The 15,753-nt window shown below is 33.1% G+C and overlaps 1 long non-coding RNA gene across 9 annotated transcripts in view; it reads left to right on the top strand.

The window, feature by feature from the left end:
- Nucleotides 1–15,753, top strand: part of LOC145962640 (uncharacterized) — a 127,304-nt gene that overhangs the window by 5,059 nt on the left and 106,492 nt on the right. For 8 of the 9 annotated variants that reach the window (XR_014435903.1, XR_014435904.1, XR_014435906.1 and 5 more), the window contains exon 2: nt 8,702–8,784. This is a non-coding gene — a long non-coding RNA (uncharacterized LOC145962640). Of the gene's footprint in view, nt 1–8,701; nt 8,785–13,045; nt 13,414–15,753 lie in introns of those variants that run through there. The other variant, XR_014435910.1, reaches the window with a different exon arrangement.

The following is a 15,753-nucleotide window of genomic DNA, read 5'->3' as shown; positions in this document are numbered from 1 at the left end:
ATCGAGCCGTTATGGGGCGTCAATCGGCTCGGCCGGTCTTTAGGGTGCAACGAATTGCACCGATGCAAACGTCCCTTTCGAGCGCGGCCGATCGACGTGATTATTATTGAGCGACAACAAAGGCGCTCTAATTGGCACGGGGAGAGCGCAACGCGTGCTCGTTCACGGGGAGGAGGAGGACGGGGTGGAGCGGGGGTGGGGGAGGTTGTTATCGCCAGCTCGGTAATTAAGGCGAAAGAATACAAATTGCGGCGGTTGCGAGCGCTATTAAACGCGAGGATTGGCTCTTCGACGAAACATTCCAGTGCCGCTTTCTCGTTTTCGCGAAAGGCATTTAACGAGCTTCATTCATGGTATCGCCCGATCCCAGGATCCGCGAGCGACAGTCGGAGCATTTATCGAGCTTGATACGCTGCTTGTCGATGTAATTAATTAATGTTAATTATTAGGAATAGAGAGAGAGAGAGAGAGAAACGAATAAAAATAGAAGTGAAAAAAATTCAAAAGAGCGCGATATTTTTAAATAGTACACGTACAGGACGAGAAATTGTACGCATGGGAGAACTAATATATTCATTCTCTTGCAAAATGTACAATTTGAGATATGTGAGTGCACTTTGACACTTTTATAATCTTTTTTTTGCGCGAAACTGCAGACGTAGTTACTCTCTTTCCGGAGATTTTTTTATTTCGTTGTATATTTAATTTGAAAAAAAGAGAATGCGTCAAAAAATTAATCTCCACGACCTATGCCAGGTACATTTTCACACTTTAACATATGTACGAGCGTTTTTTTTGTATTTTTCTTTCTATTTCTAGTTAATGTTTTTTTGCAAATGAAATTTTTAGCTCGTTTCTTTCCTAGTTTTCTCGTGCAATTGATCAACCGTGTTCGTTTTCTCGCTCGCTAATCTATCACCTCATCCTGCATTCCGTCTCATCGATTTGCATCTCGAAATATTCTTAAATTGAATTCTCACTCGAAATTATTTTCAGAAGGACCTTTTATTATTTATTCCGCGAAAAAGTCATTCCGAGCACTCGTGACACACAAACTATCTCGGTCTTTATTTTCTGTTAATAACTGTATTTATTTTTCAAAGAATCACGTGGACGACTTTTGACAAGCCAGAGACAGAGAATTTGGGATTCGAGCTCGCATCGAATCGGAGCTTATTATTGTACGGTGCAGACGTACATTGTAGCGTATAATAGAAGGAAAGAAAAAAGGCGCCGATCGTTGCGACTGTCGGTCGCCGACGTCCTACACAACCGTCATAAAGTCGACAATGGCGAGCAAAGAAGAGCCGTCTCAGGCAGCAGGCGAACGGGCAGACGGTTTGGCGAATCAACGAGCGAGCAACAACCAGTCTGGCAGAAAGTCCAGGCCTGTTCTCTGGCTGTTGGAGTTCCGTAGGAACCGGACTGTTGTTCGCCCGAGACGACGGGATCATTCCACGAACCTGCCCCACCGCCCGGCTGCGCCCTGCTGCTCTCCTTTGCCATGCGTATCTCACACACACACACACATATACACACATACGTTTCTCTTCCTTGTTTCTCTTAAGATGGTTCCGTCCTGCTCCTTCTTCTTCAACGCTGCTCAATGTAAAATACTTCACCAGGGCACACCAGTACAATCCTCTTCGTCATTTGGTGATCACGCACACGTAGCAGATAGAATGGTCGGTCGGGGTTGTCCCTTTTCTAGTATTGTAAGAGAAAATAACGGAGAAAGTAGGGAGAGAGAAAAGGCCAGAAAGACTTTTAAAAAGAGATTTAAAAAGAGAAGACAAGTGCCTTCATGGGACATATATTTTTCATTATTTTTTTATAAAACATGTATATTTAAGTACACAGAAAAAAAATAAGTGTCAAATCAAAACTCATATACTTAAACTAACGCGTTCATTGTTTCGTATATACGCAACAATTTATAATTTTCTTAGAAGAATTTAATAATTTTAAATTTCAACAATATTATAGTCTTATTTCAATATTGTAATTGTCGTCTCAAGAATATATAATTATTTAATTCTACTTTAAAAAAATTATAATCTTTGATTTAAAAATGTTATTTTCTATCTAACATTGTTTCTTTTCCATTCAAGAAAATTAAATCTTAAATCATAAGAATATATTTTTCTTGATTCAACTATATAAAGTGGTTTCATTCAAGTAAGCAATTATTCAAGCAATTATATTTTTCCTTAATTAACGCAATATAATCTCATTTCAAGATTTCCATGTTAAAACTAAATATATTTTCAAAACAAGAATGTCCTTTTCTTCTGTGTCTTTATAATTTCATAGATGTGACGAAGGTCTGATAATTTGATATTACACAGAAAAAAAGTAAGTGTCAAATCAAAACTCATATACTTAAACTAACGCGTTCATTGTTTCGTATATACGCAACAATTTATAATTTTCTTAGAAGAATTTAATAATTTTAAATTTCAACAATATTATAGTCTTATTTCAATATTGTAATTGTCGTCTCAAGAATATATAATTATTTAATTCTACTTTAAAAAAATTATAATCTTTGATTTAAAAATGTTATATTCTATCTAACATTGTTTCTTTTCCATTCAAGAAAATTAAATCTTAAATCATAAGAATATATTTTTCTTGATTCAACTATATAAAGTGGTTTCATTCAAGTAAGCAATTATTCAAGCAATTATATTTTTCCTTAATTAACGCAATATAATCTCATTTCAAGATTTCCATGTTAAAACTAAATATATTTTCAAAACAAGAATGTCCTTTTCTTCTGTGTCTTTATAATTTCATAGATGTGACGAAGGTCTGATAATTTGATATTACACAGAAAGAAAATAAGTGTCAAATCAAAACTCATATACTTAAACTAACGCGTTCATTGTTTCGTATATACGCAACAATTTATAATTTTCTTGGAAGAATTTAATAATTTTAAATTTCAACAATATTATAGTCTTATTTTAATATTGCAATTGTCACCTCAAGAATATATAATTATTTAATTCTACTTTAAGAAAATTATAATCTTTGATTTAAAAATGTTATATTCTATCTAACATTGTTTCTTTTCCATTCAAGAAAATTAAATCTTAAATCATAAGAATATATTTTTCTTGATTCAACTATATAAAATGGTTTCATTCAAGTAAGCAATTATTCAAGCAATTATATTTTTTCTTAATTAACGCAATATAATCTCATTTCAAGATTTCTATGTTAAAACTAAATATATTTTCAAAACAAGAATGTCCTTTTTTTCTGTGTATGTTTAAATATATCTGAAAAATTTTGTTTAATCCTCGTTTTCTTCTAGGGCCGCCATTCGTGTCTCTTGTATCTTGGCTTTACAATTTCTGTCAAACTGACGCATCTATCAAATTTTCGCTCTCGTCTTTTCTCGCGATGAATTCCTGCAATGCTTGCGGATTGCGTGCAAGAAACGCGCAGCACCGAATAAAACTCGTCTACATCGCGTAAACACGTCACCGGTGCGTCATGGCATTTTAGCACACGAAAGCGTTGAGGAATGTCTCGACGAAAAGACCCGTCAGGTCATATTTCGTACAAGCTTCACTTTCGTCGTTAAAAATATTCAGATATAACGAGAACAAGAAGCAAAATGCAGGCGTATAATAAGAGTGCGAGGAAAATATCGAAAGTAAGTGAACCATAAATTGAACGGGGGAATGATTTTGTTTATTAGGTGACCTCGTTTTCTGTTCAATTAAAAGCCATTCATATTTTTCCTATAAATTATTCTAAATTTCTCTTAAAATTATATTAATATATATATATTGTTAATACATATTAATATAATTTTTTGAAAGAAATTTAGGATTATTTATAGAAAATAAATATATAATAAATAAATATATAAATAAATAAATATATAATATATATTATTAATTTAAAATTATATATATATGAAATTTGCAACACAAAGCAGTTTTTTAAAATATACCACGGAAACAGAATCTTTGTAATATCGATGTTCGCTCTTTCTTTCTTCCTTCTTTGAGGGAACGAGCGCTTGACGTTGTTCGCGGTGGGGGTCAAAGGCGAGCGAGGACACTTTACTTAAGGTCACTGTGTTAATCGTGCCGCGAGGATTTCATTAACATCTCGATCACGAACGGCCGCGCACGCGGATGGGGAAAAATAGTGTTCTCGAGATGTAATAGGGGTTTAATAGAACAGGCGAATAGCCTCGTCGGGGATCCTCGATAAGGGACACGTTTAATATAAACGCCTCGATAAGCAATGCAACGTACTATGGAGGATTATGCGGTGGGGTGCAACGATGATGAATCTGCTCCTTTTCAAGTTAAAGAGAGAAAGAAAGAGATTTCATTGAAAGATACTGTATTGAACCTTGAATGTATCCAGCAAACACCAAGTAACATTTATATAATTGTTAGTTGTAATTTCTCAATAATATAACTGTTATATAACTGTTATATAACTGTTATTTGATAGATATTTTTTTATTTTATTAAAACATTCATACATTAAATATCGAATATTTATTTTAAGTTTCGACATTTTATATTTTTGTTTTTCATCGATCGACTCTTTTTTTAGTTCGAGAAGCGTGCGAAATATCTCGTTTGCGAAATATATTAATTTCGTCAAATATAGCTTGATATAGCTTGACTACAGCGGCGTAATATTGTGAAATAATCGAGCGAGGCGTAGCAGAAATCCGATCGCAAGAGCGCGTGTAAGAGGTCAGAGCTGGCGGAAAAGTCGTCGTTGTCGGCTTGGATTTATCGGTCGTGCCGATTCATCGAAACGTCGTCGCGACATTTCCGATACCGCGGCGAGGGCGTCTCGCGTGCGGTCAAAAATAAAAGGTTAAATTTAGAATTTTATTGCAATTATCACATCACATGCATATCTCACGACGAGGCATATCTCGGGAAGGATGGGAAGGGGGAGGGGGGGGGGAAGTTCCGGAGCTGCGATGTATCCCGAGAGGAAAATAAAGAGATTTTAAATTTCTTAGAAAAATATATAAAATGATGATTTCGTATCTCTTGTCACGTATGTAATCGTCCAATGGTTATCACGTGACCCTACGCTTCGAAAATTATATGGTTCGTCGTAATATACGATACACGACCGATGATTATATCTCGGTCACGCATGATTGCTTCATACCCATGCGACGGTATCTCTCCAGAGATTCTCTCTCGAAAGTCAGCCGCACGATCGCGATATCGGGAAGGAAAAACCTTGTAAAAAAAACGAGGCAACTGACTTAAACAAACAAATACGGAAGCTTTTGAATCATTTTTCAAACGGTGATTAATACGTATGTCGGCTACGGAAAGTTCCTTGGATTTTCGAATTTCAAGAATTTTGCCTTTGAATGTCGTTAAAAAATTTTTACTTCAATTTTTTTACGAAAATTTAAAATTCGATTATATCAATAAATATATGTTATATATAATTATTACTGGCACTAATAGACTTTAGCCGAATCCGTACGAAATTGTCGATATCCTTGCTTCTATTTGCTGTTAATATTAAGTAGTTAATATTAGTTTACTAAGCAGGAAATGTCTCGCTTTTACATATATTATATCTATTCAATTTATCTCCATAAATATTGAATAATTAATTTAAGCAATTTTGACTATATTTTTTGAATTTTTTAATAAGAAACTAAAATCGCAATTTAATTACAACAAAATTCAGTGCGATTTTTCTTGCAGAAATAATTGAAAAATCGGAAACCTCTTGGCACTGTCATTTTTATAATCTTAAATTGACTCGCTAATATTTATCTCTTTTTAATATGTGTTTGTTTTAATTATGGATTTCGTTCGAGCTACGAATAGCAAGCCAATAGTAAGTCTCAATTACTGAATAATTCTGAATAATTTATTTTATAATAACATTCTCTCTCTATAAAATCCAAAATTTCGATATGATTGAATGGATTCCGCTGCTTGGATAATTTCGTACATATGTCAAATGATTTGACAGAGAGATTCAAGATTCGTAAAAGACCACGAGACCTGGCAAGATGACTGTGAAATGGTACAATATGGGTTTTTGCGGCGAAATGAGAATATCCATGGAATTCCCGTTGCCCTTGGAATGTTCGTATTAAGAGTTCGTGGCCGACGTCGTGTCTGGACTCCTGACGCGCGCCAAGATAAGTCGAGCTTCCTCGAGCGTTTCGTTCTTACGTAAGCGGTGTCGACGGGCGTTATATTGCTACCGTTTACGTCGGCGCATAACGTTAAGGTGAAATCGTGTGTAGTTTAAGCGCGGCACGTTCGGGTCGGCGAGAACCTTGAAGCGAGAATACATGCAGGTGGAACGAATTTTCTTTTTTCTGTCTCCTTCTCTCCTTCCTTCTCCCTCTTGTGCAAGACATCGCGCGCACCTGTCGGTCGTCCTCAGGGAATTCCTGCGAAACGACAGAAAGTCGCTGCCTCGCGAAGCGGCTCGAAGGATGGCAATATATCTGCTTTAATTGGATGGTGTTATGTACAAGTGGATTAAATCCATAAAATTAAAAGAAAATTAATTATACACACGACCGACCGAATAAAACTCGCGCTCTAATTTATTCAGCATATTTTTTTATTTTATTTCGAGTATAAACAAATTTATAAAATTTTAGAATTTATTACAATTTTATATACACTGTTTTTTTTTAAGTAAAAATCTCAAAACCCTTGGCTTAATTTGTACTCGGTATTCTAAGTTTATAGGGTAGAATCTCATGTTTTGTCGCTGCAATCGTTTCTTTCGATCTCTGGGATAGAGGTGGGAGTGAAAGTGCGGTAGTTTCGGGACACCCTGTATATTACTCGTCGTCGTCGCGTGCGACGCTATCGCAATCAGAAACGCAACGTCACGTTGCGTCCAAGACGACTGTCGCTCGAATGCGCCAGAATGCAATCGTTCCAAACGCGCTTTGCATTTTTACAATTAGCTGAAAATCTGATTTTATCTGTTTGCTGATAACGCTTCGCTGAAATCTCTGCGATACGACAACTTTGCAGCCCTGATTGGCGCCTCGATGTCGAATCGCTCGACTTGATCCCCGTAATATTCGTGATTAAGAATAAACATGCGATTTTTCTTGCATACGAGAAAATCTATGTATCTTAATTAATATTACCTCAATCTTTTTTACATGATTACGGATATTTAGAGATCACATTCATCCTTCAGCGATAAAATAATAGCAGAGGAATCTTTATTTTCTTTTTTTTTTTCTTTTTAATTAATGACGCATCTCTTTATCACGCGATGATTGAATTTGATGCAGGCAATATCTCGATATCTCTTTATTTAATCATTACCTGTGCGTCTCTATCGATTAACTCGAGTGCTGCGAAGCGTCTTTTTACGGAATGCAACGATAAAGAGTACATCGGACTACACGGCTTGACGCGACAAATCGGTATCGACAGAGGCTCTATATCTTTATTTATCTTACGGTTGTTTACGCCGCGAGATCCTGATTCTTCAGTTATGTAGGCGCTGAATCACGCACTCCCACATTTTTTTTTCCTCATCCCGATCCGGCCAGCGATGATGCCCACGCGAGCGCGCGCGCGTTCAATATTTTATTCCTCGTATTTCTTTCTCGGTGACTCACTCGCTGCCGAGGGTGCACTTGTTGAATCTCGCATACTCATTCTGATTATTCGCGGTCCTTTTCTCTCCTCTTCTTTTCTTTCTCTCTCTCTCTTTCTTTCTCTCTGCATCTCGCATATATTCGGTGTAATTCAGTCGCGTGGGTGGAATATCGTTTCCAAAGCCTTTCGCAGAGCTTTTAATTTTCAGAGAGTACGAAACGTTCTTTCAAATATTTACAAAAAATATAAGTGTTATATAACTGTTATATTAAAGTTATATTACATATTATTATTATATTAAAGTTATATTACATATTAATTATACAGAATGAGAAAAAAAATATGGAAACTGAAAAATTTCGATAATTACAAATTTTACGGAAAATTGTTTCGGACTTGTTGTAACAAAATAATTAATAATTAATTGCAAATTACATATTTTTTGGAAATTACATATTTTTTTCTTAAAAATAACTGTATTTTTTTACACCAATGGGATCTTTTCATTATTTTGTGCCTAAAAGTATCGAGGGAAGATCATCGAATAGTAAATATTTTACGAGATATTTTATAGTTTGTATAAAATTAAGAAATTATTTCAAGTCTTATAACTCGAAAAGTTTAATGAAAAATAATTTAATTATAATGTTTTAGAAAGCTTTTAAGGTAAACTACAAGAATATGTAATAAAAAAATAGGGGGGGGTCCATTTAAAAATTCAAAGTGACCTTGTTCTGACCTTGACCACGCCACTCAAGGTCAAACTGATAGGATCAATAAATAGATCATTTTAAACCCACAATTTTTATTCGAAATAATTTTTTGTAAAACTTATATTTTTCGAAATTTTTCAGGGGTTTATTTTAAATATTCTAAAATTTTTCTATATTTTTCCCTTCAAAAAGTGCCAGTTAAATATCTTACGATTAAGATCACGTTTCCATAATAGATATTAATACATCGTTAAATGAATACAATAATTATACATAAATATTTGCATGTTAATGTAGCTAATACGTATCTTTATCAGATTTGTAATCCAATATTAATTTTTGCAATCGTTTAATAAGTGTCTTCTTTGTTTCTAGATACATGAACGATCGTTTATCAAGTACTGTGAAGTGCTCGAGCAACAGTTTCTTAAATGCATACGACTTGAGCAGCGAGATAAGTAAGTAGAAAAAGTTACGCTTCCATTCTCCTCTTGCAACACGCGCGAAGGGCTCTCAATGAACGTCAAATGGAACGAACGGCGTAAATATAAAGCCGCGTACACATTTGTACGTCGATTTAAAGATACATATTCACAGAATTACACATGTTACTTTTACGCGACGTTTATAAGATCTTAGAGTTATTTACGTACGTCATTTAATAGAATTCCAATAGAACGGTTTTACGCTTTATTTTTTTTTATCTCGTGCAAAAATTTAGTATCGTTTCAATTATTTTCCAAACAATCATTTGATTGTGTAAATGTGAAATATCGAGAACTTCCATTGGCGCATTTATTTCTGTGATAAAATTCATGCTCTTACGAGTGCAAATTTATATATTTTGCATTTCCTGAAATATTTCGTACTTGTAAGACACTTGTAAGACACTTGTAGAATTTTTCGCATATTAATTATATGAAGAAACATTGAATTTGAGACAGTTTTATTGAGAAAAAATATCGACGCCTTCGGAGAGGCTAACGAGGGAATTGCTGCACCGTTATCGAGCTTATCACTTATCACTGACCGATGCGTATGCGGCCTGATTATTATTACACTGGCTCCGCGATGTCCGGCGCGCGGCACATCTCGCGACCAGCGAAATCCACAAAGGCGTTGCAGATGCTTTATCACGTTGCGAAACGCCAGACCTAGACGTAAGAAGGCTGAGAGAGTGGGAGGGTCGCGATGATGCGATGGCGGTTTGTTTCGCGCGACGCAATTCTATGTCTCTTCCTCAGCCTCCGCGATTAGCGCCTGTTTAATTAATCGCGGAGGCGCGAGAGAGAAGGAAGATTGATGCCAGAAGAGCCGCTCGCGAGTGCTCGAAAAAGAATTTGCACGTGTTATTTAAATTCACCTCCATCGATAGACTCTATGTTCAATAAATATTGACATGCTTGATGTCGATGTATCGATGGATTAATTAATAAAGAAAAAATCGATTATAAAATTATCAAAAATTACGTATGCAAAAATCTCACACAGGCGTCCCTAGATAATAAACATCGATTCGTATATCAAAAAATTGAAAGATATATAAGTTACAAGTTTCATACATTCAGTCATTTATTTATTCATTCATTCATATCGTCGATATAATTTCTATTGAATAAAAAGATAATTTATCTCGGCACGCGACTATTAATTAGATAAAAGTCTGAACGGATCTTTAGAATTGCCATAACAGTGTATTGAATTACGCTTAATAATCACATGAACAGGCGAGTCAATGTCACGATCCCTTTGTGCATACCTCTGTCGAGTAGTTACAATGATGATGGATAAACAATGCGCCCGTAATCTTATCTAAAGTTAACCGTCTCGTAATTTCGCGCTGCCGACGTGGTATCGATTGTCCTTTCGTTTCGGAATCACGAGAAATTAAATTCAGCACAATTATATGTGGCAACAATTGAAACTAATTTATTTAATCTCTTATCTAATTTCTTTCCTAATTTCAATGATAAGCAATAAATTTAATATTGGTTTATCGCAAAAGTAAATAATTCGTAAAACATTTTAATACTAAAAGCGAAAGCAATTACATTAATAATTTATTCTTGTAGCGATATGAGCACGATGAAATTTTTTCGATTATATTTTTAAAATTATTTGGCGAACAACAATTTCAAAACTAGAATATTTCGATAGCAATTAATTTTGAAAACAATTTAATGTCAAACTAATATTGTTAATTTTCCTCCTTTTTTTGGACTATTTTATTGTTATAATACTATTGCAAAAGGTGAAAATTTAATTTTGCAATTTATTTGCAATATCTTTAAGTAATTAATTAGTAATTAATTCTAGAATATTTATGTTTTATTTAAAAGTATAAATGTTTTTTTTTTATGGAAAAACATTAGCGTAAAGCTACTTTTATCTTTAATAATTTTTTCTATTGATAAAAGCAATACATTCGAAATTTCGGACAATAACACATTAATATTTAATTATGCCAAATCCAAATTTTACTTCTTGTGAAAAAAAAAGAAGATCACGAAGATCTAGAGGGATGTGCAATCGCTAATATTACTGTACTAATAATATTGTGCGATTCATGAATATTTAAATGTAGCCTGTAATTAGCTAGCCTTACAAACTCTTATAAACTCTCAAAAATTATTACGTGAAATAAAATAGTCTCAATTATTTTTATCACTTAATTGCCAAGAATTTTTTGCTATCGTGTTTCTTCGCGAAATTTGAACTTACATATATATTTTTCAAGCAATTTATATAAATAATGCAGAAAAATATATTTAACTACTGTATCATTGCACACTTAAATTTTCACGAATTGATATAATATTCGCAAATCCCATAATTCCCAAAATTCCCAGGTTAAAACATATATAAAAATAATTTTCTTTAAATAATTTAAAATAATTTAAAATAACTTACCAGTATGAAGCGCAACGGCAGAGTCATAGAACACAACGCGAGCTATAAAAGAACAAATATATCCACATTATCTATACATATATGAAACGAGATGAAGTAAACAACATTTTTGAAAATAATTATTGCGCGCAGGTAAAATTATTTTTGTATCTTTAAATAAATAAAACATGATAAAAGAAATTACAGAATTTCTGAAAAACATATTTAAAGATATATGTATATAACTTATATTTAAAATATATATTATAAAAATATATTTTTTAAACATAAGTTTATACAAAATGATGAAAAGTAATTTAATTTTCATATCAAAGTAATCTAAAAAATTACATATATATAATTTTAGAGAAATATAAATATTTTATTATAAATATTTGAGAAATATTTTAAAATAAAATCTAAAGAATAGATATATTATATACGATGATGTAAACTAAGTCATTACTACGAAGATAAACGAATTAGTTTTAACTAAAAATTCTTTAATTAGCTTTTACAGAAAAGAGATAACAAACTAACAAAATTACTAATTGCTTACCACATGATTGCTTTGCCATTATCCGATGTTTCTTCGAGTTTCTTTTTCTTCCCTTCTTGCTTATTTTTTATTGTTTTTTTAAAGCATTTACACAACATTTACTCGCGAAAATATAATTAATTACAATTGTGCACGTACGAATTATAATAATATGACGATTATATGGCACTTTACACAGAAAAAAAGGACATCCTTGTTTTGAAAATATATTTAATTTTAACATGGAAATCTTGAAATGAGATTATATTGCGTTAATTAAAAAAATATAATTGCTTGAATAATTGCTTACTTGATGAATGAAGCCATTTTGTATAGTTTAAGAAAATGTGTCAAGAAAAATATATTCTTATGATTTAAGATTTAATTTTCTTGAATGGGAAGGAAACAATATTAGATAGAAAATAACATTTTTAAATCAACGATTATAATTTTTTTAAAGTAGGATTAAATAATTATATATTCTTGAGATGACAATTACAATATTAAAATAAGATTATAATATTGTTGAAATTTAAAATTATTAAATTCTTCAAAGAAGACTATAAATTGTTGCGTACATACGAAACAATGAACGCGTTAGTTTAAGTATATAAGTTTTGATTTGACACTTATTTTTTTTCTGTGTAATATCGAATTATCAGACCTTCGTCACATCTATGAAATTATAAAGACCACACAAGAAAAGGACATTCTTGTTTTGAAAATATATTTAGTTTTAACATGTAAATCTTGAAATGAGATTATATTGCGTTAATTAAAGAAAAATATAATTGCTTAAATAATTGCTTACTTGAATGAAGCCATTTTATATAGTTCAATCAAGAAAAATATATTCTTATGATTTAAGATTTAATTTTCTTGAATGGGAAGGAAACAATATTATATAGAAAATAGCATTTTTAAATCAAAGATTATAATTTTTTTAAAGTAGAATTATATAATTATATATTCTTGAGGTGATAATTACAATATTAAAATAAGACTATAATATTGTTAAAATTTAAAATTATTAAATTCTTCAAAGAAGACTATAAATTGTTGCGTACATACGAAACAATGAACGCGTTAGTTTAAGTATATAAGTTTTGATTCGACACTTATTTTTTTTCTGTGTAATCTTGCTTACGATATTAATCGCGAATTTTATTTCATATTTCGACGAGAGAATATGACAGTTATATACATATTTCGGAAGATACGACGACATACTGAGTGACTTTCGTCGACCGCTTGTAAACAATAACATGATATACGAGTCAACTATTACCTAGTATATTTGGCGCTCATTCTTTGTGACGTGGTATTGTTTACAAGCGATCTGTGTCATTCATACGACGAGATTCGAACGGAAAGGTAGCAGTATAAGACTTCCAGTGTGTCGTATTATCTTTCGAAGCACGTGATTTCCGCGTTTCCTCGTCGCAATATAAAATAAAGTACGCGATTAACGTCGTAAGTGTGATGTAAAGTGCTGTATGATCGTCGTATTCTTGTGATTTGGTGCGTGCGCGATCGTAATCAACATTAACGCTTTCACAAGTGTCGTGTGAGTGTCGTGAAGGAGCAACAAAGACGTAGCAAGAGAGGAAAGGAACGAGATCCGAAGAGAGACATCGGGGGCAAAAAGCGGAACAACCGTGTGAGTAATTTTTATTTTTGCTTTAATATTTTTATTTGCGAAAAAGTAATTTACTTATCTTATTCGCGATAACGTCTTAGATTATATCACACCTGTATGTTATCTAAAATATAAAATTATCTTTCCTTTATTAAGGAAGTTATCCAAATGGAATTTAAAGGTATCGATCCGCTGGTATTTTTTGACTGAAAAGACCTTTAAAATGTGCGCAAAAAAGACTTTAGAATAAACAAATGCGTTATCGCCTCGATATCTTCCATTTGTCGCTATTTTTGAACGCTATCTTTGCAGATATTTATGGTTTCTTAATTTTGCTCTCGTCCCATGTTTATGACACGCAAGCTCTTTGGACGAACAATTTTTTCAAGAAATTGTCTCAATGACGCAAAGCCGTCGCGTTAATGAATCAATAAGCACGTCGCATCTGTGTACGGAAAAGTAATTACGCTTTACGTCAACCGTGTGTCATTTGCTCGAATTTCGTCACTCGACGTGTACCGAGAGCACATATCGCGACTCAGGGTCGCGCGATCTCTTTCTCTCTCTCTCTCTCTCTTTTTGATTGTTTCTCTCTGTCTCTCTCCTACGATCGTTGCGTATCACGAGTGACGCAAACGAGACAGTTCGCGGCATTTTTTGTCATCTGTTTTTCCGAGAAACGCGAGTATATCTTTCGATGGTTGGATTAACTCATTCGAGCTGTCAGATACAATTTTGCGATTAGGAGGACGGGGGAACGAAGAATATTAAACTTCGTCTCCGATACGGCGATCGTGATTTATCGCGATCGTTTCGTCACGTAAGATTAAGCGTCGAGAAAAGGGAGACTACGAAGATATGAATAAATACTAAAATATTCGCCGCGCGCGATTATCTATTTTGATTTTATCGAAATATTTGAAAAGTCATGTATCAGATCAGATGATGAAGATTGAGGATACGTATCATTTGTAATTGTCGTGTCTAATACTTGGTAAATATTTAATATTTTTTTCTGTCTTTTTAAAACTTGATTTTAATTATAAGACACATATTACGCTTTTTATATAAGCAGAGATATTTAAAATAATAATTTCAATTATATATATTTCATTATTTAATTATAATTATTTAATTATAATTTAATTATTTCAATTATATATATATATATATATATATATATATATATATATATATATATATATATAATCGATAACTAGAGTTAAGAAAAATTTTATCTCTCTATTGCTTATTAATTAATTTTATTTATTAATTAATTTTTAAATCATATTTAGAAATGGAGCAAAAAAAGAGATAAACTTTAAATTGTTTAATAAAACGTCAAATGCAGATGCTAATTAAATTTATGCTATTACCACCGCCTTTTGACATGAGCCAATTATTGTTTATCTTTATCCGATAGTATCTGCATTGCGTTAACTTTTCGAGTCAATTATCGCGCCAATTATGAAGCACCGATATAAATGAATAATTTAGTCGTTTTATATCTTGGGGAAAAGTTCTTCGATTTTATCATTTTATTGGGCTCATGTTTCTTGCAGGATATATTTTGTATCTCAATTCGATAATTTATTAATACTCGGTAATTTATTAATTCTCAGAATTCACAAGAAACTCACAAGAACATTCAAACATTCCTTGCGGCGATGAAAACACAATGATACTTCAACAATTTGTTCGTACAATTTGTGAGAATATTTATCGGTGGCTTGTAATTCGAAAGCTATTAATAGCTTCCTCCTCAGTTCGATCATTAGAAAGGTTGCAATAACCGTCGTGCAGCATCCTGCACTTCATGTACAGACAATACACGATTACACAACACATTGCCGATAGTCATAAACCGCACACACATCCACAAATATGCGCGGTATCCGGAATTTACGCGTGGGAGACGCGTGGACAAACGTTGTTACACAGTCTCGTATGCACGCACACGCGTGCGGGAAAATCATGTGCAGATCCTGCCGTGCTGATCCTTGTGCTTTCGCGTATGCACATTCATCTCGCGTTGTTTTCGCACACATTACATACGACGAGTTTGCGCATATGCGGTATAAAGTGTCGTGCTGAGGTTACAAACAGCTGATTCTCGGACGAATGTCCCAACGTGACATTGCAGATTCCGCGCATTTGCGATAATTTTTTTTTTGTATCGTTGCATCCTGATACATTCTGTCAAAATGTCGCTCGCGATCCGCGATCTCTCGTATGTGAAAAACGCGTGTAATTGAAAAAGACGTCTGTACATAGAAAAAAAAAGATTCTTGTTTTGAAAATATCTTTAGTTTTAACATGGAAATCTTGAAATGAGATTATATTGCGTTAATTAAAGAAAAA

The sequence above is a fragment of the Camponotus vicinus genome, unplaced genomic scaffold, assembly GCF_025532165.1.
Source record: "Camponotus vicinus isolate PSW18456_S1 unplaced genomic scaffold, iyCamVici1.0 SCAF_12, whole genome shotgun sequence".
Classification (NCBI taxonomy): domain Eukaryota; kingdom Metazoa; phylum Arthropoda; class Insecta; order Hymenoptera; family Formicidae; genus Camponotus; species Camponotus vicinus.
This window is presented reverse-complemented; position numbering and strand designations above follow the sequence as displayed.